Source organism: Rhinatrema bivittatum, chromosome 2 (assembly GCF_901001135.1).
Source record: "Rhinatrema bivittatum chromosome 2, aRhiBiv1.1, whole genome shotgun sequence".
Taxonomy (NCBI): domain Eukaryota; kingdom Metazoa; phylum Chordata; class Amphibia; order Gymnophiona; family Rhinatrematidae; genus Rhinatrema; species Rhinatrema bivittatum.
The window spans coordinates 420,633,937-420,659,398 of NC_042616.1; the positions used below are offsets into that span (position 1 = coordinate 420,633,937).

At 43.6% G+C, this 25,462-nt stretch overlaps 1 protein-coding gene and 1 non-coding gene across 3 annotated transcripts in view; one reads left to right on the plus strand and one right to left on the minus strand.

Annotated features, from left to right (window-relative positions):
• LOC115084851 (extracellular serine/threonine protein kinase FAM20C-like) overlaps positions 1 to 25,462 on the plus strand; it is a 107,941-nt gene that overhangs the window by 59,354 nt on the left and 23,125 nt on the right. The gene's annotated exons all lie outside the window — the stretch shown is intronic.
• Positions 19,284 to 19,474, minus strand: LOC115086422. The gene has a single exon (XR_003855294.1). It is a non-coding gene; the product is annotated as a U2 spliceosomal RNA (small nuclear RNA).

Genomic DNA, 25,462 nt, shown 5'->3' on the forward strand with positions numbered 1-25,462 from the left:
TGAGAAACTCACAACATGCAGCTGAATGGTTGACAGGGAATAACTGCATTGCCTGGCCCACAGAATACATTTAATGATGTCACCATTGCAACCTTGATCCCCAGACCACCCATGAAAATAAAAAAATCGAGAAAAGCACCTCTACCAGTCACATTTGATGCCCAAGTTGCAGGAGCCAGCGATAAGCGAATAATGCTTTGCAAGGCCAAAATGCCATAAATGCTCTGGGACCACCACTCCCTTCTCATCTGCCTGTGGTACCAAACGCCAGAAGACGTACCACTTGCAATGAGAAGGAGCATCAGCGATTAAATTCTCTACCCCCGGAACATTTTGGCCATAGCCAAAACATTCCATCTTAGACGCAACAAAACCAGCTCATGCAACAGTGCTGACACCATCTCACACTTTGCTGACTGCCGGTTAATCACCTCGACCATCCCTAAGTTATCACATGACTTTCCTGTCACGTAATCGGTCGCCCCCTAAAGAAATCACTACCACAATAGGAATCAACTCCTGGAAAGTTATTTTTTAGTGATTCCCAATTCCTCCCACCCCATCGGCCAGCACTCCGCACCATGCCCCTTTCCAATATATCTTGAAACCAATACCCCCAGCTGCATCAGAGAAAAGCTCCAGCTCCTTCTTGGAAACCAAGTCCTGCATCATGCAAATGCTGTTAAAAGATTCCAAGTCGCCCACACTTCCAGCTTGTCCCTGACTCTCCTAGACACCCTAATGAAGTGATGCCCTGCCTTTATCCCCACTGTCGCCGCCGATAACCGCCTAATAAATGCTTGAACCATAGGGATCACGTGGCATGCAATATTGAGGGATCCAATCAATGACTGCATCTGCCTTGTCACCTTCTTGGCAGCCCAAACTTCCCGCACCAATTCTCTAAGCTTCCACACTTTAACTACTGGTAAACGAGAAACCAAACTAACCAAATCCAACGCCATGCCCAAGAACTTGATCCTGTCTGCTGGCCCCTCTGTCTTATTATGCACAACAGGGATGCCAAAAAAAACCCCTGCCACCCGCACGAAGCCCGCCAGCAGCTCGCTGCACAACTCTGACTGCCCCGGCCCCACAAACAAAAAAAATCATCAAGATAATGCAACATGCTGTCACTACCCGTGCACTGCATTGTAACCCACTGCACAAATATACTGAAAGTTCCAAAAAGCGCACAAGACAACCTGCAACCCATTGGGCAAACAGCAATCAACAAAATACTGACCCCGAAAAGCAAAACCTAGCAGATGAAAACTCGAGAGATGAATTGGCAATAACCGAAACGCCACTTCAATGTCAGCCTACCGGCTCTACGTACTAATGACGCCTCAGCGTCAAACAAAGTGTACTTAATCGACACTCGTCGCTAGGCACAATCAGTTCATGGCCAAACCCGCAGGATAAATTTAAAATTAGACTGTACTTTCCCACCTCATTCTTAGGTACCACCGCCAAAGGTGGCAAGTGCACATGCTCGAAAGGAGAGCGGGAAAAAGGACCAGCTAAGCGACCCAGCTCTAATTCAACCCACAATTTGTCACACATGATTTCAGAAAAACACCCAACTGACCTGGCATTCCTCACTCCACCCCCATATCCCGGCCTCATATAAGGAATTTTGAAACCCTCCCCAAAACCCTTCTCCAATAAAGCTGCCACCATCTCCCTGTCGGGATATTTCAATAACTACCCCTTCACAGTTTTTAAACTAACTGGAGACTATGCCATTTGCACTAAAACCTTACTGCATGCCTCCCCTACCTTCACTTCCTGTCTGAAACTGACTGCATTTGGAAGCCAGATGGCTCCCACCGCAGGACGAACATGCATGATGGTACTTGCAGTCCAGAAACAAGCACGCTGCCCTGTTAAAATCTCCAGCAAATGTCAGACACCCCTTCTTGCAACTTAGCTTGCCCTCCAGATTTACAGACATTGCCTGACTCATGAAAGGAACTGGCCTGAAACCCCCCCCCCCCCCCCCCCTTCCGCAATCCCGCACCCTGAACCCTTACCTGAACCCATTGACACTTTATTGGTCATTTGGGTAAGCCACAAACGAATATCCTGCGTGCCCCATGACATAAAACGGTTCATCACCATTTTGTCCCTAAACTGCTTGTCAATTTTATCCAAGCCCAGCCTTCATAATCTCTAAACGTCCCAATAATGCTGTCAGCAGCAGACACATCAAATATACCCAATAATTAAAATGGCAGGCAATCAAGAAAAATTAACTTAAAAAAAGCCACCTTTACTTACCCTCTTCAGCAGTTTTCCTACTCCTTTCCCTTGCAGGCCACACCAGAAGCAGCAGTAGCTGCTGAAGCTGTCCTCATGGTCCTCTTCCTTAGGGACCACAACCAGTCTCTTCTCGCTCTCACACACACACACCCTCAGGATCAGTTTCTATCGCTCACACACCAATCCTCTCCCCGACCAGTCTCTGTCCCTTATCAGTCTCTGTCACACAAACACACGTCACCTCTCTGACCACTCTTTCTTAATCACACACACATGCTCTCTCTATTTTACTTACACACAAACTCTCAATCATACATATGTCCCCTCTCTCTCTCTCACAGCCACAGCCAGCCAGAAACATGCTCCATCTCTCTCTCGCACACATACACACAGAAGCACCCTCCCTGTCTCACATACACAACACAAATACACACACCGGCCCCCAGCTGAACAGCTTGTCGTCTTCAGCCCTGGTCTCGGGCGGCAGCAGCCAGCTGCACTGATCTTCGTTTCTTCAGCGGCCAGCCGCACTGGTTGAGAATCACTGTCCTAGCTTATACCAAATCCTGAAAACAGTCCCTTCCATCCCTGTAGAAAAGGAAAGAAACACAAGATTGTCCATGAAACACCCCAACTCTTTGTTAGAGAACGCCACACATTTTGCATATCATTAAACAACAGGTAAGACTTCAAATTGGGGGAGGGGGGGGAATGTAGAACAGTCGATGTACCAGGCCCCAGGGAGATAAAGGAGAAACTACAGTTTCAACCAAACCTGAAGTATAATATTTATAATTACCATCATACCATTCCCAGTCAAAAACGAAGTTGACAAGCAGCATTATAAAATCTAAAATCTGGCAAACTAAGGCTTCCCCAAAATCTATTGTTCATCTGGATCTCGTAACCTATTCTTCTGGCTTTTGTCTGCCATAGAAATTTAGATAGCAGATTTCAATCGTAATTGTTACTAGTAAGCCAACAGGGTAGCATTTGCCATCGATAACAGGAGCTTGGGCAATAAAACCAAAATGAGGACAGAGGCAGTTCCAGTAATTGTGCATAAAAATCAATCAACTTGAGAAATATTCAGTTTCGAGACAGTAATTTGTCTAATAGAAATCTTCAATCCCACATAAGTGAGATACGAAGACTCCCACCGCAGTGGAAAAATTCCTGGCCAGTTTGCTTGTGTAGATTCTGCTATAGGTATAGCTTCTGACTTAGAAAAATTAATCTTCAGGACAGAAAGTGTCCCAAAATATCCCATAGGACCCCAAGGGGATTGGCAATAAAAAGTAAGATATCATCTGCAAACAGACATTTTTTGTTCTCTTTTACCCAGTTTTAAACCTTTAAAGACAGAAAGCAATTTTAATTTAAGTGCCAATGGTTCTATAGTTAAAACAAAATAAGGGAGACAAAGGCATCCCTGTCTTGTGCCTCCAAAAAGTCCAAAAGGAGGGGAGACTTGCACATTAATAATCAATCTCGCTTGCAGATTGGTATACAGAAGAGTAAGCCATTGAAGAAAAGACCCTAAAAACTATACTGTTCTCGAACCCAGAACAAATATTTCCTTTGCATCTTATCAAAGGCTTTCTCTGCATCTAAACCAGCTAGAGTCCCTTATGTATTAGAGGCCCATCCATCCCATAGATTCATGTATGAGTTTACAGACATTACAGCCCCATGTCTATTCTTTACAAAACCCACCAGATTAGGAGATATTAAGTCGGGTAGCATCAGACAAAGCCTTTGAGCCAAGACTGAAGCAAATCTTTCAACATCTGTATTAATAGAAGAAATGAGTCTACAACTTTCAGACTTAGACGCATTTTAGGAAATACTGTTATAAAGGCCTGCCTATCCTCTGGCAAAAAAGCCCGTTTATCTAGGGAATAATTAAACATCTGTTGTAGCAGACTAAGCATCTGGACTCAGAGTTTTATAGAATTCTGAGCGCAAGCCGTCTATCTCCGAGCTTCACCTACCTGTAAATGTTAGATACTACATCTATTTCTAAAAGAGGAGCACTCACACACTTTCTGCATTGTAGACAGTGAGGCAAACGTAAATCTGCTGAGGTCCATCTCGAACAATCTGTTCAGAGTATAACAGATGATGGTAATTTACAAAAATGTTGGTGATACTTATCACTGGACTCAAAGCCACTACGATCGTTCATATTTGTAACATATTTGGGGAACACAATTTTTGTTGCGTTAGACCTGACACTTGTTTTTGACTAACTTGACATCTGAAACCAAAATTGACCCCAGTTTTTCTCTATCACGTCAACTTTTTAAGGTACAGGAATACCCTCCTTTGTCCCAAAAATCATACAAAATGTACATACAAAGGAAATAAAAGAATAAATTACCTGAATATACTGTTTTTTAGAGTTATTTTATTCATACAAAGGCTATATATTGTTACTGTAAGTCAAATTGTGTGCAGGTAGTAAAGTTCTACCTGTACACAAACATACATATTAAGGTAAAAATTTACGCTTATAGCCTTTCCGGCAGTGTTCAATCTGTGGACAATCTCACCTGATGCTTCAACAATAATCGGCCATCATATGTACATCCCATCTACCCTGATACCGTGCCTCCATGACCTTCAAATCTTGGTGGAATCGTTCACCTTACTCATCACTGACTGCATCAAGGTTTTTCCGGAAGTCAGCAAGATGGCTATGCAGAAAATGCACCTTGATGCTCATGTTGCAACGAAGCATTTTGAAGCTCTCCAAGAGTTTCTGGACAATTTCGGTGTAATTCTGTGCGCATGTATTTCCAAGAAAGTCCTTGACAAGGTTTTTGAATGACAACCAAGCATTCTTTTGGAGTTCTGACATTGTCGCGATGAAATGTTCATCTTTAATGAACTGCCGAATCTGTGGACCATCAAACACATCGGCCTTTATCTTTTCAAATGACAGGCTAGAAAATGCCAAAATGAGATACTTGAAACAGTCTTCTTCAGTTGGCAAAGCTTTAACAAATTGCTTCATGAGACCCAGTTTTATGTGCAGAGGTGGGAATATAATGTTCTTTCTGTCAACAAAGTGGCTCATGTAGAATGTTTGAGGTCAGATCTTGGAGGCCAATTCGACTGCACCCAATGCTATGCACGCATGTGATATGTAGTGCATTTTGATAAATCCAGGCCTAAGATAGGCTGTAGAGAAAAAACTTGACGTGATAGAAGAAAACTAACTGCAGTTTTGAAATCAACATGCCTATTTAAGTTTAAAACAGCTGAAAAATCGAACTCAACAGGAATTATGTTAAACATTGTTCCCCAGTGTAATGACTTTTAACTAATCTATTTAGCAATTTACCTGATTTGTTTGCAGAATGAAACATTTTTACTTGAAATGCCTGAATAGAATTCAATGCCCTTTGATGAAGCAAACAATTCAAATTCTTTTTAACAAGATCTACCTGCTCCTTATCCTTTGGACTACATCTGTTAACATATTGCTGTTTCAATACTTGCAACTGGCTAGTCAAAGATAGACTTTCAGCATCCCTTTGCCTATTTTTCTTTGCCACATAGGCAGTGCTTTCCCAGCTGCTCGTAATATATCTGGACCAATCTGAGGACTCTTACTCAATTCCAAATAATCCTGTCACTTACCAGCCAAAAAAAAAAAATCAAAACTGAGACTCATAGAAAAGACAAGAATTAACAAACGCCACTTAAAAGGTTGTGTAATAGATTTGCCCATCTGCAACACCATGGTAAGGGGAGCATGATCAGAAATAGGTATAGTCCCAATATCAGCAGTCTTAACACAAAAAGAAGAGAGAAGAAAAGATAAACAAATAAATCAATGCATGAATATGAATTATGGGGATTCAATAAAAAGAAAAATCCAACGCCTTTGGATGTAATCCCCTCCAAATATCAAGGAGTTGGAGCTCCGTCATAATAAATGGCAAACCCATTCCTGATCAGACACCTGTGTCTATTCTAGGAGATTTAGCATCAATATTGGGATTAGCAACCAGTTTAGAATTCCCTCTAAGTAAGACTAGATGTTCAGGGAATTGACTAATTATTACTAATTGTGAACAGCGTCCACAACTAAACATGTGCATATACACTAACAAGCAGATATTTCTTTTGATCCAAGTATTCAGACCAGGACATAGTTCTTTCCACTCCCAGCATACGCAGGATCCCTCCTGCTCCGCGGGCCTTCTAGCCTTTTTGGCCGTCCGGGGCTTCCTAGGCAAGGGTATCTTTGCCACTAGCTTCTTCCTGGTTAAATAAGCCTTATGAAGGAGAAGCACAAACCCTGTGGAAAAAGCCCCCGGGTCCGAGGAGGAAGATTCCTGATCACCTTCTTCATGAGACCCTCCCTGTCCCCTGCCACCAGCAGGGTCCTTTCCCACAGGCAAAAGTGTGGGGGGGAGTATCCCAGGGCTCAGATATGGCAGCCTGCACTTCAGCATGTGCTGCCAAAATGGCCTCTGACCCCCCCCCCCCCCAAGCAGTCCCAGTCTCTTGCACCTTCGTGCTATTCCCCGGGGGTCGAAACAAGGTCCCGGTCCCCCCAAGGCACATTCGCTGCAAAACGAGGCCGCATCGAGGCGAGCTTGCCTCAGAATGCAGCCACGGCAAAGACCCAAGACCCCTGGCTATCTACTCCCCCTGTCAAGAAGGGCCGAGTCTGGACAGGGATTACCAAGTCTCCGCTCACCCTGCTCCACCAGAGGGATAGCCCAGGAAGGAACCTAACACCTCGGGGAGCCAAACTCTCTTCTTCTCTTTCTTTTTTTTTTTTAAACAATTCCAGACTGCAGGTTTGCACCTCTACCATCTGCTGGAGACAGAGAAATACAGGTCAATATTTATTTATTTGCTTTTTTATACCGACATTCAATTCAAAATATCACATCGGTTTACATTGAAACAAATTGTCAACAAATATTATTGAAGACCTAATACAGTATAACAGTTCAAAAACAGCGCGTGGAATAAGAAACAAACAAAAAAAAATTATCAATAGATTAATATAGAACTATATAAAATAATAACCTATCATTATCAAACCAAAATTCAGTATCTCATCGAGAATAAAAGGAACAAACTGTATATAAGGGGATGAGATCTATTGAGTTTATTGGGGGAAAGCTTTGATAAAAAGCCCTGTTTTAAGGTTTTTTTCTAAAGGTAGTAGAGATGTGAATCGTGTCCTCGATCGTCTTAACGATCGATTTCGGCTGGGAGGGGGAGGGAATCGTATCGTCGCCGTTTGGGTGTTTATAGTATCGTGAAAATCGTTAAAATCGTGAACCGGCACACTAAAACCCCCTAAAACCCACCCCCGACCCTTTAAATTAAATCCCCCACCCTCCCGAACCCCCCCCCCCCAAATGCCTTAAATTACCTGGGGGTCCAGCGGCGGTCCGTAGCTAAATCGGGGGAAGGGGGAGGGCAGGAAAACTGGCACACTAAAACACCCTAAAACCCACCCCCGACCCTTTAAATTAAATCCCCCACCCTCCCGAACCCCCCCCCCCAAATGCCTTAAATTACCTGGGGGTCCAGCGGCGGTCCGTAGCTAAATCAGGGGAAGGGGGAGGGCAGGAAAACCGGCACACTAAAACACCCTAAAACCCACCCCTGACCCTTAAAATTAATCCCCCACCCTCCCGAACCCCCCCCCCCCCAAATGCCTTAAATTACCTGGGGGTCCAGCGGCGGTCCGGAACGGTCTCCTGCAATTGAATCGTGTTGTCTTCAGCCGGCGCCATTCTGCGCCGCCATTTCGCAAAATGGCGGCGCAAAATGGCGGCGGCCATAGACCAACACGATTCGACTGCAGGAGGTCGTTCTGGACCCCCGCTGGACTTTTGGCAAGTCTTGTGGGGGTCAGGAGGCCACCCCAAGCTGGCCAAAAGTCCCTGGGGGTCCAGCGGGGGTCTGGGAGCGATTTCCTGCCGCGAATCGCTGAACGACCTCCTGCAGTCGATCTCCTGCCGGCGCCATTTTCCGTACGGAAAACGATTTGTGGCAGGAAATAGCTCCCGGACCCCCGCTGGACCCCCAGGGACTTTTGGCCAGCTTGGGGGGGCCTCCTGACCCCCACAAGACTTGCCAAAAGTCCAGCGGGGGTCCGGAACGACCTCCTGCAGTCGAATCGTGTTGGTCTATGGCCGCTGCCATTTTGCGCCGCCATTTTGCAAAATGGCTGCGCAGAATGGCGCCGGCTGAAGACAACATGATTCAATTGTAGGAGACCGTTCCGGACCGCCGCTGGACCCCAGGTAATTTAAGGCATTTGGGGGGGTTCGGGAGGGTGGGGGATTTAATTTAAAGGGTCGGGGGTGGGTTTTAGGGGGTTTTAGTGTGCCGGTTTTCCTGCCCTCCCCCTTCCCCCGATTTACGATTTTTTGACGATAAATCGGGGGAATTGGTATTGTATCGTGGCCCTAACGATTTTTGACGATTTAAATTATATCGGACGATATTTCAAATCGTCAAAAAACGATTCACATCCCTAAAAGGTAGATGTGGAAGGTTCAGTCCTTAGTGGCGATGGTAGTGAGTTCCATAGAGTAGGATCAATTATAGAGGGGGCCCGATTCATAGTAGCTGTTTTGAGAATTTTTTTGCTGTAGGAATAGAGAGTAAACCAGTGTCTGTAGAATGAAGATTTCTAGTAGAAATACAATGATAAATTGGTTTTTGTAACCAAGATGAGTCATCATTGTACAATGCTTTATGAATAAGCATAAATATCTTATATTGTGATCTAAAAGCGATGGGAAGCCAATGTAATTGGCGCAGAATTGGAGAGATGTGTTCAAATTTTCTGAAATACTGAAAGACTGCAGGTGGCACTCATTTATGTAACAGTGCCTCAAAGTTTTGTTTTCTACCTCCATCTGCTTGTAGGGATGCATAAACCCTCTCGTCTGGACTGATCTGGGGTACAATCAGGAACCTATTTCCTTAAAGACAAAATGAAATGCCTAATGTCTCTTTTGCCCTGTAGATTTGTCTTGATTATATTGTAAGCTCTACTGAGTAGGGACTGTCTCTTTTAAGTTTTGGTAGAGTGCTATGTACATCGAGTTCCATTATGGGAATGATAATTAGTAGTAGTAACTGGTTTGTACCTTTAGGAATCACTGTCCCATGGGTCCATGTCGTCACTAAGAACATAAGAAATTGCCATACTGGGTCAGACCAAGGGTCCATCAAGCTCAACATCCTGTTTCCAACAGTACCCAAACACTAAGTAGATCCCATGCTACTGATGCCAGGATTAGAGAGGCTATTCCCTAAGTCAGCTTGATTAATAGCAGTTAATAGACTTATCCAAACCTTTTCTAAACCCAGCTACACTAACTGCACTAACCACATCCTCTAGCAACAAATTCCAGAGCTTAAGTTGAGTGAAAAAGAACTTTCTCTGATTAGTCTTAAATGTGCTACTTGCTAACTTCATGGAATGCCCCCTAGTCCTTCTATTAAACGAAAGTGTAAATAACCGATTCACATCTACTCATTCAAGATCTCTCATGATTTTAAAGATCTCTATCATATCCCCCGTCAGCTGAACCGCCCTAACCTCTTCAGCCTTTCCTCATAGGGGAGCTGTTCCATCCCCTTTATCATTTTGGTTGCCCTTCTCTTAAGTGCAACTATACCTTTTTTGGGATGCAGCGACCAGAATTGTACACAGTACTCAAGGTGTGGTCTCACCATGAAGCGATACAGAGGCATTATGACCTGTTCTGTTTTATTCACCATTCCCTTCCTGATAATAACTAATATTCTGTGTGCTTTTTTGACTGCCGCAGCACACTGAGCTGATGATTTCAATATATTACCCACTATGATGCCTAGATCTTTTTCCTGCATGGTAACTCCGAATATGGAACCTAACATCTGTAACTACAGGAATGTTTATTTCCCATTAAATTTCATCTTCCATTTGGATGCCCAATCTTCCAGTCTTGCAACGTTCTCCTGCAATGTGTCACAATCCACTTGTGATTTAACTACTCTGAATAATTTTGTATCATCTGCAAATTTGATAACCTCACTCATCGTATTCATTTCCAGATCATTTATAAATATATTGAAAAGCACCGGTCCAAGTACAGATCCCTGATGCACTCCACTGTTTACCCTTTTCCTTTTTTTTTTTTCTTCAAAATATTTTTTATTGGGAGGAAACATGAACAGGCAATAAATCCCGCACTCAGCAGCTACAACCAATATACTGAACATCCAATACAACATAAGTTGTTTAAACAAACTAACAACAACAGAGACCTCCCTCATGTCTCCAGCCCATCTGGTTTTTCTATTTTCTCCCCATACCAGTTCCCCTCATACTACTAACATTTGCACCTCACTTTGCCTCATGCACACCACACGCCATTCACACCACCACACACGCCCCCTCCCCCTGGGTTGCACCATTCAGGCTCATAGCCACCTGCCCGCAGCCCTTCTTGAACAGCTGTCGGCATCAGAAGAACACAAGCCTGCCAGCAGGCCCGGTACAGTTTATCCGGCTTCCGCTTGCCCAGTACAAAGTCCAAACGTTCCAGTTGGAGAAACGAGGCCATTCGCTGAAACCAGGCCAGCACTGATGGGAACCCATCTGGGGCCGCCCAGTTGTTTACCCTTTTCCACTGAGAAAATTAACCATGTAATCCTACTCTCTGTTTCCTGTCTTTTAGCCAGTTTGTAATCCACGAAAGGACATCGCCACCTATCCCATGACTTTTTAGTTTTCTTTGTAGCCTTTCATGAGGCAAGACTTCCACTGGGTAAAAGTCGTTCTGCAATGACCTTCCTTAAGAGCCCCTTTAACCCCTCAGTCATCCAACCGACTCCCATTTAGGTTTCTTGCTTCGGATGTATTTTAAAAACTTTTTTATTATGACTTTTTGCCTCTACGGCCAACGTCATTTCAAATTCTCTCTTAGCCTGCCTTATCACTGTTTTACACTTAACTTGACAATGCTTATGCTTTTTCCTATTTTCTTCAGATGGATCCTTGTTCCAATTTTTGAAGGATTTTTTTTTGGCTAAAATAGCCTTTCAGCTCACCTTTTAACCATGCTGGTAATCGTTTTGCCTTCCTTCCAGCTTTTTTAATGCATGGAAGACATCTGGACTGAGCATCTAAGATTGTATTGTTATAACTCTTTATTTATATTTTTCCAAACAGAGAAAAGTACATAGAAGTAACAACTCATATTGCAGTGAGGTACATGGCAAAAGAGAGTACATAGGGGAGCAAATGATTGAGGGAGAATAGAAGTGGAAATAAAAAAAATAACCCCAAGTGGCACCACAAATTAGCTTAAGTATCATTCAAATAATCAAGATACGACCCCCAAGTACTGGTAAATTTAACATGCTCACCCTTAAGACTGTACGTAACTGTTCAAGATCAGCAATAACCTGTATTTGTGAGCACCAGTAAGGCATACTAGGGGTGACTTTTTTTTATGAATGAGAGTGATCGTAGCATCAGCCATAGTGCCCAGGAAATGCCCCCCACCACCAGTAGGGAACCCATCGGGGCCAGGACATTTACCCTCCAGTAACAACTTGATAGCTGCCTGAATTTCAAGCAGAGAAATTGGGGCCGCCATAAGATTCTAATGTTAAACAATGTCCTCACCTGTTGTACACTTTTAACCTCGGCAACTGCACCTTTCAGTTTTTTTCTATTTTCCTCATTTTATCAAAGTTTCCCTTTTGAAAATTTAGTGTTAGAGCTGTAGATTTACATATTGTCCCCTTCCAGTCATTAGTTCAAATTTTATCACGTTATGTTCACCATTGCCAAGTGGCCCCACCACTGTTATCTCTCTCACCAAATCTTGCGTTCTACTAAGAATTAAATCTAAAATTGCTCCCTCTGTCGTTGGTTCCTGAACCAATTGCTCCATGAAACCTTCCATCATTCTGGCAGTAGCCAGAATGATGGCTACTGCCTGGAGTCAATACCCTTATTAAATAAACATACACAGGCTTACGGTGACTCCAACATCGCTCTAAGCTTCAACAGCAAGAGGAAATGTGGAAAAAAGGATTCACACTCACAAAGAGGGGAGTAGCTGGCTTGTTACGGCGGTTACTACCCCAAATCAAATAAGCCTGATACTTCACTTTCAATGCATATACAGCAAAGTTCTCTGATTCAACGGCAGGGGAGAAGAAAAACTGATACTTCACACATCCAGCAGAGCTCTCTGCTTCAACGGCAGGGGAGAAGAAAAGAGGGTTCGCACTCACAAAGCAGGGAGTAGCTGGCTTGTTACGGCGGTTACTACCCCAAACCAAATGTGCCTGATACTTCACTTTCGATGCACATCCAGCATGGCTCTCTGCTTCAGCGGCATGGGAGAAGACTTATACGTCACGCATATCCAGCATAGCTCCCTGCTTCAACGGCAGGGGAGAAGAAAAACAACCAATAAGGGCTAATAACATAGTCTGGGTAAAACAAATGAGCATGGGTACAGCTTGCTTGTTGCGGCGGCTACTGCCCCTGACGGATCAGGCTAGATGTTTCACTTGGATGCAGCTCCATCACTGCTCTCTACATTAAGGGTGGGGGTGGAAGGGAAATAGAACCAAGAGCTAGGAGAAACAGATAAGTATGAGAGAAAATGTGTGTGAGCTTGCTGGGCAGACTAGATGGGCCATTTGGTCTTCTTCTGCCGTCATTTCTATGTTTCTATGTTTCTATGAAACAGTTGTTTATTACATCCAGGAACTTTGTCTCTAGCAAGTCCTGATGTTACATTTACCCATTCAATATTGGGGTAATTGAAATCTCCCATTACTGCACTGCCAAATTGGTTAGCTTCCCTGATTTCTCTTAGCATTTCATCATCTGACCATTTTGGCCAGGTGGACGGTAGAATACTCCTATCACTGTACTCTTATCCAGCACACATGCGATTTCAAACCATATAGATTCTACTGAGCATTTAGTCTCTTGTATGATCTTTATACTGTTGGACTCTATAGCCTCCTGAACATAAAGTGCCACACCTTCCAAGTTGATCCTCCCTATCATTGCGAAATAATTTGTATCCTGATATAGCACTGTCCCATTGGTTATCCTCCTTCCACCAAGTCTCTGTGATGCCAATTATGTCTATTTCATCATTCACTGCTATACACGCTAACTCTCCCATCTTACTTCTTAGATTTCTGGCAATAGCATACAGACATTTCAAAGTATGTTTTTTGTTTGTATTAACAACCTGCTTTCAGTTGATAGGAATACATTTTGTGATAGATTGTTCTGCAGCAGTGTACCTTTATAGGCAGCCATAATCTTTGCCTTATCCACGTAATTGAGAATACATGGCTACCACAGGCCTGTGCTTGACTCCTACCTCTTTCATAGGGACCACCCACCTTCATTTTAAATTCTCTTAGCCTGCCTTATCAATGTTTTATACTTAAATTGACAATGCTTATGCTTTTTCCTATTTTCTTCAGATGGTTCCTTCTTCCAATTTTTGAAGGCTTTTTGGGGGGGGTAAAATAGCCTCTTTCACTCACCTTTTAACCATGCTGGTAATCGTTTTGCTTTCCTTTCACCTTTCTTAATGCGTGGAATACATCTGGGCTGCGCGTCTAGGATTGTAATTTTATACTATGCCTGTTTAACACTTTTAACCTTTGCAGCTGCACCTTTCATTTTTTTCTAAATATTTTCCTCATTTTATCAGTTTCCCTTTTGAAAATTTAGTGTTAGAGCTGTAGATTTACTTACTGTCCCCCTTCCAGTTATTAATTTAAATTTTATCATGTTATGATCACTATTGCCATGTGGCCCCACCACTGTTACCTCTCTCACCAAATCCTGAGTTCCACTAAGAATTAAATCTAAAATAGCTCCCGCTCTCTTTGGTTCCTGAACCATTGCTCCATGAAGAAGTCGTTTATTCTATCCAGGAATTTTATGTCTCTAGTAAGTCCTGATGTTACATGTACCCAGTCAATATATTGGGGTAATTGAAATCTCCCATTGTTACTGCACTGCCAAATTGTTTAGCTTCCCTGATTTCTCTTAGCATTTCATCATCTGTCTGACCATTTTGTCCAGGTGGACGGTAGTATACTCCTATCACTATACTCTTACCCAACACACATAGGAGCAGATTTTAAAAGCCCTACACTCGTAAATCCAGGAGGATTTACGTGCGATGGGGGGGTTACGTGCGCCGGGGCTATTTTCAAAAGGCCCAGCGGCGCGCGTAAAGCCCCAGAGGCAGGCACAAGTTATAAAATAAAGGTTGGGGGGGGCGGAAGGAAAGTTCCCTCCGAGGCCGCTCCGTGAACTGCTGGCTTTCCTCGTTCCCTCCAAGGCCGCTCCAATTTCGGAGCGGCCTCGGAGGGAACGAGGAAAGCCAGCAGCACATGTTATAAAATCGGGCGTACATTTGTGCACGCCGGGTTGCGCGCACAAATGTACGCCCGCGAGTAGGTATTAAAATCCGGCCCATAGGATTTCTACCCATATAGATTCTACTGAGCATTTAGTCTCTTGTATTATCTTCATCCTGTTGGAGTCTATACCCTCCCAGACAAATTTCTACACCCCTGCACCGCCTATCTATTTGATGCGTGAGGTCCGTCATCTTTGCACCAGGCAGGCAAGTTACAGGCGATCCTCACGCCCACCAGCCACCTGGCTGTCTACATTTCTAATAATTGAATCACCAACTATGACGGCCGACCTAACCCTTCCCTCCTGGGGCAGTAGCCTTGGGAGACTTGTCCTCAGTGTGATTTTTCATATTATAGCTCTTCCTTGTTTTGAAAAACTAATAGCTTAATCTTATCCACAAAATAAATTAAGTCCTTTAGCAGTGACTCGCCTTGGTCTCCCATTATCAGCACATAATGCCCTATGGCGATGGGCCTCGATTTGTAAATTTGCCACAGTTCTCGATTATTCCAAGGGCCTCTGATAACCTTTTCTCACAGAATTGCACCTACCTATTTTACAAGGACCAAATATACAGATGTTCCTCCTCCTAGGATTCTCCAAATCTTCTGTGTAATCTTCCATCTGTTGATTTTTTTTTTTTCTAACTCGAGCGTGATCAAGATTTCCACCTGATCCTCTTGCTGTGACATTTTCTGTTCCATTGCAGTGACTGTGGTATTATTCCTCCATTTTTTCATTAAATTCATTCAGTGATGAATGCAGTTTTTGAAATTCATCATTTACAACCACTGAGACTGGTTTTGTTAGAGTTCATGGAGCAAAGTTTCAGAAATTTCCTCAACTATAAATACTAGGTTCTGCTGCCATTTTGTCTCCTTGCACTTTCGGCTTTCTATTCAATTCTTTTTGGTTTAGATGACATTTCAAAGTTTCTCCAAACAAAGTTGTCCATAGAAGATTACTTCTGCCACATGTAAAAATAAAGTAAAAGATGTTCTCCCCAGTAAATTAATGATTCCACTGGCTTGCTTCAATGTGTCTACTCATCGCTTGGTCACTGCCAGAAGCTTTTGCCATTCTTTACTCTTCTTCAGTACTGGCTCCGCATACATGAAGTATTCTCACTTGCTGCCAGTCCAACCCATTTTTACAATCCAGCTTCCTACTCCTTTCCCTCACCCTAAAGCTTGGACGATGTTTTGCCTCCTCATTCAGTGTGCAACTCCTATCGTTCTACTTTGCACAGTGCACAAGCAGGCATTTAGTTTCAGATTAGGAAAACTTCATTATGTGTTGCCAAAGTAATTTCTCTCTTAGCTACAATAGCAAGAAAAGTTAAGAGATCATCAAGATTTAAAAAATAGGTGGAGGTGAAACATCAGAATATCAGGTGGTCCATAAGGGACAGAAGAGTTGTACCAATTTGACAAATTAAAAATGACTGCAAGAGTCAACAGGAAATAGTGAGAAATTTCACTTTCAATGTAGAACACCCAGGGTGGCAGAGGCCAAAAGGCTGCAAAATTGAGCATCTCCTAGAGCAATTTTTAATCAGATTTGAAGACTCTATGGTTTAAGAGGAAAGTCTGCAAAGAGCAAAGCTTAAACATGCAAGGATAGAGACCAGTAACACATGTGTAATTTGAATGCAGGCTGATAAGTTTCAGGTTCCCCATTAAATAGCACTTGCTGCATTTATGTTTTGACCGGGCAGATTCCTCCTGCTCCTTCTGTACTTTCAACTCCATTGGACCCAGGGCTGGGATCTGATACCATGAGCCATAATTTGCAACTACTATGCAAATATGCCAGTAATGGCTTTTGCAGGGCCAGCCTCGTGGTCCAGGTGGTAAATGTGCATTGCCATGTGGAAGGTCCCCGGTTTGGGTTCAATCCCCGAGTCAGGTCTTTGCTCCACAGGGTTCGCTAGGGCTGGAGAGGGAGTGTTCACAGCCCCTGGGGGTGGGGAGGGTGACATCTAATGTTTGGATTCAGGACCCACAACAGGGTTCCAGAAGGAGTCTGGCATTCACAACCATCTAGTGATTTTTATATTCTGTTTTATATCTTCTCCCAACACGTGGCTTATCCAAGTCATTGCAGTGACTGCCTTTGGCTGGGAAATGCACAAGGGCTCCCTCTGGAACCAGTACTGAAGGACAGCAAAAGAATGTGAAGGGAGGTTAAATGTAATCCACTTAAGTATAAGTCAAGGGTCTTTGCATGGAACTGAGCATTTCTGTCCCCTGCATGTTTTTCCACTCATATTAGTTTTTTCAATCCCATTAAAAAGAAAAAAACAAACCCACATCTTCCTCTGGGTACAGGGCTGGTGCAAGCTTTTTAGATGCCCTGTGCAAACAATTACTGAGCTGCCCCCTACCCTACCAGCTTCATTCTGTCTCTGTCCCAAGTCTGTCAGATAAAGCCCATCTCCCTCCTGCAATCTATATTTTTAAAGCTCCCCCCTCCCCCCCGGGAACCCATGGATAGGGAAGGATATTAGGTAACTTAGGAAACCATACAGCCTTTGCACCATTCCATCCTTTCAAACACACACACACAAATTATGCATTTATTACAAATTTTACATGAAAAATACATTCAAACGTACAGTCTTCTGGGGCAAAAATATCATTTCTAACATCCATATTATATTTACATGCACTGCTATGGTGCCAACCAGAAAACTTTTAAAAAAGACACTTTGAGCTCCTGTGGAATTAAACTTTTTTGTAATATTGTTGGGTGTGTGCTTGGCCCTCAGAAAGCCATGAATAAACAGAATTCCCATTTCAATATAGTAAACCTCCCATACAAAAACAACCCTAAACCTTATCTATGAAAAGGCAACAGTGCACATATTACACCAGGCCCTAGAACACCAATAAAAGCTCTTATAGGAAACCAGGCTGCTATAGATCCCTACACAGAAATTACACGCTAGCAAATACCTCACCTCGGTCACATATGCAGAACATAGAGAAACCCTGACCAAATACAGAATAAAGAGATCAGAAAGTATAAATAGAAATGTGCTGAGAAGAACTGAACTGGAAACCACAACAAGCCAGGCTCTACATGCAGAGCAACAATGGAAAGAAAATAGAAACATTATCATTCTTCATAAAACATTAAATAAAATCAATATAAAACAAGTCATAATAGTAAAGTCATATTCATAAAAAGAATAAATATTTCAAACTAGTTAATGAATAGAATATCCAAAACTTCCCAAACACCAATAAAATATTTCAAAACATCTGCTGAATAAAATAATCTGATAATTAAAAAATGTTCTATTCCCCCTCCCCCCCCCAAAAAAAATTAAATATTTCAAAAAAGCAGAAACATCAAATTACACTCAATAATTAAAACCAATAAAGATTTTTAAAAAATGTCCTTATCTCCATACCTGGGATCTTTTGATTTCCACTGCCAGTCACCCTGAGATTGTCATGGATTGGGGGAGGCAGGGCTGCACAAACTATCTTCTCTCTCTCTCTCTCTCACACACACACACACTCATTTTTTCATACACTCCCTCTCTCATATACATGCCTGTAATCTCACACACTCCCCCTCTCTCACCTACAAAGGTTCCCTCTCTCTCACAGATACATATTGTGTACGCATGTCTGTGATTATATATAGGCTCTCACACAGACATGCAAACACATTGCCTTTCACAGAGAGACACACTGGCTCTCCTCACACACACAGTCGTTCACTCACCTACATGGCCACCTGTTGTCATTGGGCCATGGTGGTATGAGCTCCACCAGAGCCCACCAGCCTTCCTGCTTGGGGTGGGGGTGGGGGTGGGAGAGGAGAGCACAAGGTATGCATGCCTGTGGGAAAAATTGTGCGCGGACGAGCACGCATGCAGATAAAAGGGAACACTGGGCCTCATTTTCTGCCCCGTGTTCCCATTTCCTTCTTTGGCCGCCAGCCTGCCACCCTGTGCAGATGCACAGTATGCACACCCGGTAATGCCGGGCCTGGCTGGGTATGGACTAATATTTGGTTTATTTACCTCTCTAAAGTTATTTATTTACCTCTCTAAAGTTATTCACTTTATTTATTGCTTCAGTTATCCTTGTTCTATGTAAACCGATCCGATATGGTTATCACTATGAAGGTCGGTATAAAAAAGTGTTAAATAAATAAATAAATAAATAAATAAAGCGTCTTCTATTGCACTGTTGGTGCAAATCTTGTTCTCTATCTTTTTATTATCCCATTTGGTAGTTTCCTTTTTTGACATGCTCTTTGCAGACTTTTCTGTTAAACCCTATAGTCTAAAAATCAGAATTAAATTGCTCTAATTTTATTATATATATATATTTTTTTTTTTATTATTATTTATTTATTTTTTACTCAGTTTATTAGAGTGATAAACATGACACAAACAATAAGCAATATACTCGGCCTATTTTCTAAATCTTCTTCATAGCCTCTTAGTTTTCATTGCTTTAAACAGCTCATACTAGTACATAACCTAACCAATCAAATCTGTTTTTATTACTAATCATTGTTCTCCCAGGGTGGGAGGTGCACCATTCCCAGAGATACTGCAATACCAGGTTGATGCGTGGAGTGGATGAAGCAAGCTCCTATTCCATCTCCCTGTTCCAAAAATCAATTTAATATATGGTCCCTAGATAAGGGACGTATCAGATATTAAACTGATAAGAACAGATACTACACTTGATCTTAGCCAAAAGGCCGAGAAGCGATGCCACAAATTCCTTCTGCCGAGCAGCCCTCCGTTCCTCTCCTCTTTCTAACTCAGGGGGAGAAACTCTCCAACCACAGGCACTGGCTAAACGACAACTCTAAAAACAACTTGAACCCATTGATTTTCTCTCCGTACACTGCCACAACTCTTACAGTCTGTAAACAGAGTCCCTTTTCTAATAGTTCTCATCAAAGCCTGCTATTTTCTCTTTCCTGATAGATTTCTGCTTCTCGTCTTGTCTCTGGATATCGCGTACCTCCTCGACATTAGCATTACCCCGCCCATGGGTGAAGCTATCACTGCAGCATGACTTCCTCTCTGCTGCTGCTCCAGGGCAAGGGATCTTGCTCACTTTCTAACACAGGGAGATGATTTAGAGGGGAATTCCTAAGAGCTTGGTAGTGTGCTTGAACTGCAAAAAAGTGCTCGTTCCTGCTCTGCTTCTGTGTCCCCGTGCTGCTGTGGCACAAACTGCCAGTTCATGCTTTGCAACAAGCAAAGGGGGTGATTTTCAAGAGGTTTATGCGTGTAAATGGGCTTTTGAAAATTGCTACAATATAGGCTTGTCAATAGGAATAGCCTAGAGGTTAGAGCAGTAGCCTACGAACCAGGAGACCAGGACAGGAGCGGCCGCTGTCAGCCGAGCCACATCTAGAGGACGTGGATGAAGAGTGGGTGGCTCGCGGGTATGACGGCTACTACCTGGAGATAATAACCTTATTCAATAAACATACACACGGTTAATGCGACTCCAACATTGCTCTAAGCTTCAACGGCAAGAGGAAATGTGGAAAAAAGGATTTGCATTCACAAAAAAGCGGGGAGTAGCTTGCTTGTTACAGCGGTTACTACCCCAAACCAAATAAGTCTGATACTATATCCAGCATAGCTCTCTGTTTCAACGGAAGGGGAGAAAGACCGATACTTCACGCATATCCAGCATAGCTCCCTGCTTCAACGGCTGGGGGAATGAAGAAAAGTGGATCTATATACAGAGAACAACCAACAAGGACTGAATTACATAGTCTGGGTAAACAAATAAACATGGGTGTAGCTTGCTTATTGTGGCGGTTACTACCCCTAACTAATTAAGCTTGATATTTCACTTAGATGCAGTTCCAATACTGCTCTCTACATTAATGGTGTGGGTGGAAGGGAAATAGAACCAAAAGGTTACTAAGAGCCAAGAGAAACAGATAAGTATGAGAAGAAAAAAAAGTGTGAAGCTTGCTGGGCAGACTGGATGGGCCGTTTGGTCTTCTGCCGTCATTTCTATGTTTCTATGTTTGACAGCCGACACTCAATTTTGCCGGCGTCGGTTCTCGAGCTCACTGACAGCCACAGGTTTGGAAACCGGATGCTAGCAAAATTGAGCGTCCGGTTTTCAACCCGCGAGCCGTGGGCTGATTTTAAATTATTTTTTTTTTATTTTTAACTTTTTGGACCTCCGACTTAATATCGCCATGATATTAAGTCAGAGGGTGCACAGAAAAGCAGTTTTTACTGCTTTTCTGTGCACCTCCCCAGCACCGGCAGAAATTAATGCCTACCTTTGGGTAGGCGCTAATTTCTTAAAGTAAAATGTGCAGGAATGACTAATAGGGCCATCAACATGCCCGGTCCTTCCCAGCATGTTGCGGGAATGAAAAACGTTGCCAGAGTTTTCACCTGGAATTGGGGTTCCCCTAATTGATTCATCAGTGGGGGAAGGTAGTTCAGTGGGCACAGGACAACCGCCCCTGGTTTTGGCATGGACCTTCCTTTTCTTGGGTGGAATTTTTTCAAGGGCTGCAGTCCTTTCTTTAGGCACAGTAGTTGGCCCCGGCCAAGCTTAACATTTCAGGATCGCAGGCTGCGGATGCCCGCGTGCCTGGTGCTGTGGGTAAATGTCTGAGTATGTCTAGATCTGCTGCGGGTCATGCCAATAAGGGATCCAGATGGCACAGATAATGAAGCAGATCCTTACTGCCTGGAGGTTGGGGAAATTCCTCCAGGTCTGGAGCCGTATAGAACTATGTTTTGTTTCTTTCATACAGATGTTACAGGTTCTGATTTCCCAGACATCGAAGATGCTGGGGATAGCAGGGCCGATTCTATCTCTGAGCCAAAGAAAGATCCCATTTTGATTTCTTTGCGTAAAGCCTCGAGTTTCTTCCCTATTATGGAGGCTATTCAAGAATTGATTGATCTTGAATGGGGCACCCCAGAAGCTAATTTTAAAAGGGGATGAACCTTGGAAGGGCTGTACCCCCTGGATCCGGCTGTGAGACAGCAGCTGCACTTTGCGAAGGTGGATGCACTTATGTATGCCGTCACCAAGTGGACGATTATCTCCATAGAAGGGGGAGCGGCATTGAAGGATGCACAAGATAGAAGAATTGAGGCCATCCTTAAGCAGGCCTTTGAAGTGATGACAATTAATTAGCAAGATAGCTTCTTGCTGCTCCCTGTTGGCTTGCTCTCGTTTACTTCTCTCAGGAAGTCGATGAATCTGGTGTGAATTCCAGGGCAGTGATGGACCGGCAGCCACTTTTTTGGCAAATGTAGGCTGCGACCTGGTCCGTACTTTGGCCAGAGGGGTGGCTTCGTTATTAGCAGCCGGGCAGCAGCTAAGACTCATAAATTGGTCGGCCGATACAATTTCAAAGTCTAATCTTACGAAATTGCCTTTTAAAAGGACCATTCTTGTTTGGGAGTGAGCTGGAAAAAATGGCCTTGAAGTGGGGTGAGGCCCAGGTTCCTTGGTTACCAAAAGACAAGAAGCAGACGCTGAGCTCCTTCGGCACGAGAGGTTGTGCTAGGGGTTTCAGATGCTTTTGATCGTACAGAGGAGCAGCATCCCAAAGGACTCTGCCTTTGGGTAGGTCTCAGTCCTTTTTGTCCCAGGCAGCTTGGAAGGGGCACAAGCTCAGGTAGTGATGCCTCCCCCCCCCAAGTCTCTCAATGAATGTGTGCCAACCCACCCCCCCTGGAACAGGAGGTGGGTCGAGATCACATCAGTCCAGTGAGTCCTAGAGGTGTCTGGAGTTTCTCAGTGTTCTCGGGACATCTTCATGGTGTCTCCCTGCAGTTCTCTGCAGAAGAGACAAGCAATGGAGTCTACGTTATCAAGGCTCCTCAGCCTGCAGGTTGTAGTTCCAGTGCCCAGGTCTCAAGAAAATATGGGCAGATATTACATTTATTACATTATGCCCAAGGGGAGGGCTCCTTTTACCCCATCGTAGATCTCAAGGGAGTCAACAGTCATTTGCAGGAGACTCGTTTTTGCATGGAAACCTTATGCTCAGTGATAGTGGCAGTACAGTCGGGGGAGTTACTGATGTTCCTGGATTTATCAGAGGCATACCGTCATATTTCCATCCACCTGGAGCATCAACAGTTTCTGTGTTTTGCTGTTTTGGGGTGAAACTATCCATTTTAAGTGCTGCCTTTTGGATTCGCCACAGCACCCAGAACCTTTTCCAAAATTATGGTGGTGGCTGCGGCAGTGTTAAGAAAGGATGGCATTCTGGTTCACCTGTACTTAGACGATTGGTTGATTCGAGCCAAGAGTCTGGAAGAGAGCCTTTGGGTCTCATGCAAGGTGATCTCCTTGCTACAGAAACTAGGTTGGATGGTGAACTTGGCCAAGAGCAAATCTACAGCCATCCCAGACACTGGAGTATCTCGGTTTTTGTTTCAACACGAAGCAAGGCAGGGTGTTCCTGCTGGAAGGCTGCATTCAGAACCTGATTGATTACACAGGTGCGACTATTGACAGAAACAATATGCCTGACAGTGTGGTCTTATCTACAGGTGCTCGGTTTGATGGCGACCACCCTAGAGTTGGTTCCGTGGGTAAGGGCACATGTGCGCCCTCTTCAGTGCACTCTGCTGGCTCGTTGGAGTCCACAGTCTCAAGACTATTAGATATGACTTCACCTGCTGCTGGAGATCAGCATATAGCTACAGAGGTGGTTGCAGGTGGACCATTTAAGGAAGGGGGTTTTCCTATGATCACCGGACTGGCTAGTACTCATGATGGTTCGAGCCTCCAAGGTTGGGGGGGGGTGGGCTCATTGTCAGGAGTTGACACAAGGGCGCTGGAGTACACAGAGCATCAATCGGCTGGAAGCCCGTGCAGTCCGGTTGGCATGCTTACGATTTGTCAACTGATTGCAGGGTTGAACAGTCCGGATAATGTCAGACAATGCAACAGTGGCTTACATCAATCGTCAGGGAGAAACCAAGAGCCAACAAATGTTGCAGGAAATAGCCCGACTCATAGAATAGGCAGAAGTGCATCTTCAGGAGATCTGTCTCCCACACTGCAGAAAAAACCAATGTAAGAACTGACTTTCTCATCCCTCTGCCCTACAAATCCTCAGTCTCTCTCTTCAGTTTTTTGGCCATCTACCAGCTCTTCATCTTGTTCCCTTTTCAGCTTCATTGCCGCCTCCACTCACATACTCACTCTTCTGCTCCCACTCACCTCCCATTCACCTCCCTTTGCCTTTTAACCCCTTCTTTGCCCCCAGCTACTTCCTTCTGTCTCTCTGCTGGTCAGCTCCCTCCATATCCCAAATTCTGGTCTATCTAGGACAGCTGGAGGATCATATCCCTCTTGGCCCGTTCTGGAGCATTATTACTGAAAAGTGCCAGCATGCCACACTTTAAGGAAGAATACACTGATGTGGTTTAAACAATTTACTGAAAAACAAAACTAAACACACATAGAAACATAGAAATGACGGCAGAAGAAGACCAAACTGCCCATCCAGTCTGCCCAGCAAGTTTCACACTTTTTTTTTTCCTCATACTTATCTGTTACTCTTGGCTCTTAGTAACATCTCCTTTAGTTTATAGGCATCACACCACCAGAACATTAAATGTCTTAGGAACACAATGGAAAGCAATTTGAGAGTTAAAACAAATGAAAATAAGATTAAACTTGCAGAGAGGACTGTCAGATGAGGTACTCCTGCTTTCCCTATTGATTTCATCCCTTTTGTCTACCAAGTTTGCAGATTCTTTTCTCTTAAAAGCTAAGCACCTCCCCCTCAGGCTATCCTGCCAGTTCACAGTTGACCATAATTTAAATCTGATCGGTTGTCTGACTGACTTCAGGGCACACAAGCTGAAAAAAAATGGCTAGGGAGTTGCTGAAAACTAGTTTATTTGTTTTTCTAAGTATTAAGCTGGTGGAATTTAAGAGGATGAACACAAGAAGCACCATACTAGGTAAAACCAAGGGCTCATCAATCCTAATAATCTATTTCCAACAGTGGCCAATCCAGGTCACAAATTCCTGGCAGGATTCCAAATAATAGACACATCCCTTGTTGCTTAACGCTGAGGGATAAGCAGTGGCTTTCCCCAAGTCTACCTGGTTAAGAACATAAGAACATAAGAAAATGCCATACTGGGTCAGACCAAGGGTCCATCAAGCCCAGCATCCTGTTTCCAACAGTGGCCAATCCAGGCCATAAGAACCTGGCAAGTAAGGTTTATGGGCTCCTTCTCCAAATCTTTTTTTAACCTAGCTACATTGTCCTTACCACATCCTCTGGCAATGAGCTTAATTGTGCAATGAGTGAAAAAAATGAATTTTCTCTAATTTGTTTTAAATGTGTTACTTACTACCTCCATGAAATGTCGCCCTGGTCTTTTTATTTTTTGAAAGAGCAAACAACTGAATTACATTTACATGTTCTACTTCACTCAGGATTTTATAGACCACTCCTTGAGCTCTTCTTAGGGCAGGGGTCATCAACTCCAGTCCTTGAGAGTACAAACAGGCCAGGTTTTCAGGATATCCACAATGAATATGCATGAGAGAGATTTGTAGGTAAGTTGATAACCTGAAAACGTGGCCTGTTTGTGGCTCTTGAGGACCTGAGTTGGCCACCCCTGTCTTAGGGTCTTATCTCTGACTTTTCTTGAAGCTTTAGGTGATGCTGAAATTAAGTTTGTTTGGTTAAAGTCCCACAGCTCTTTCTATAAAAGTT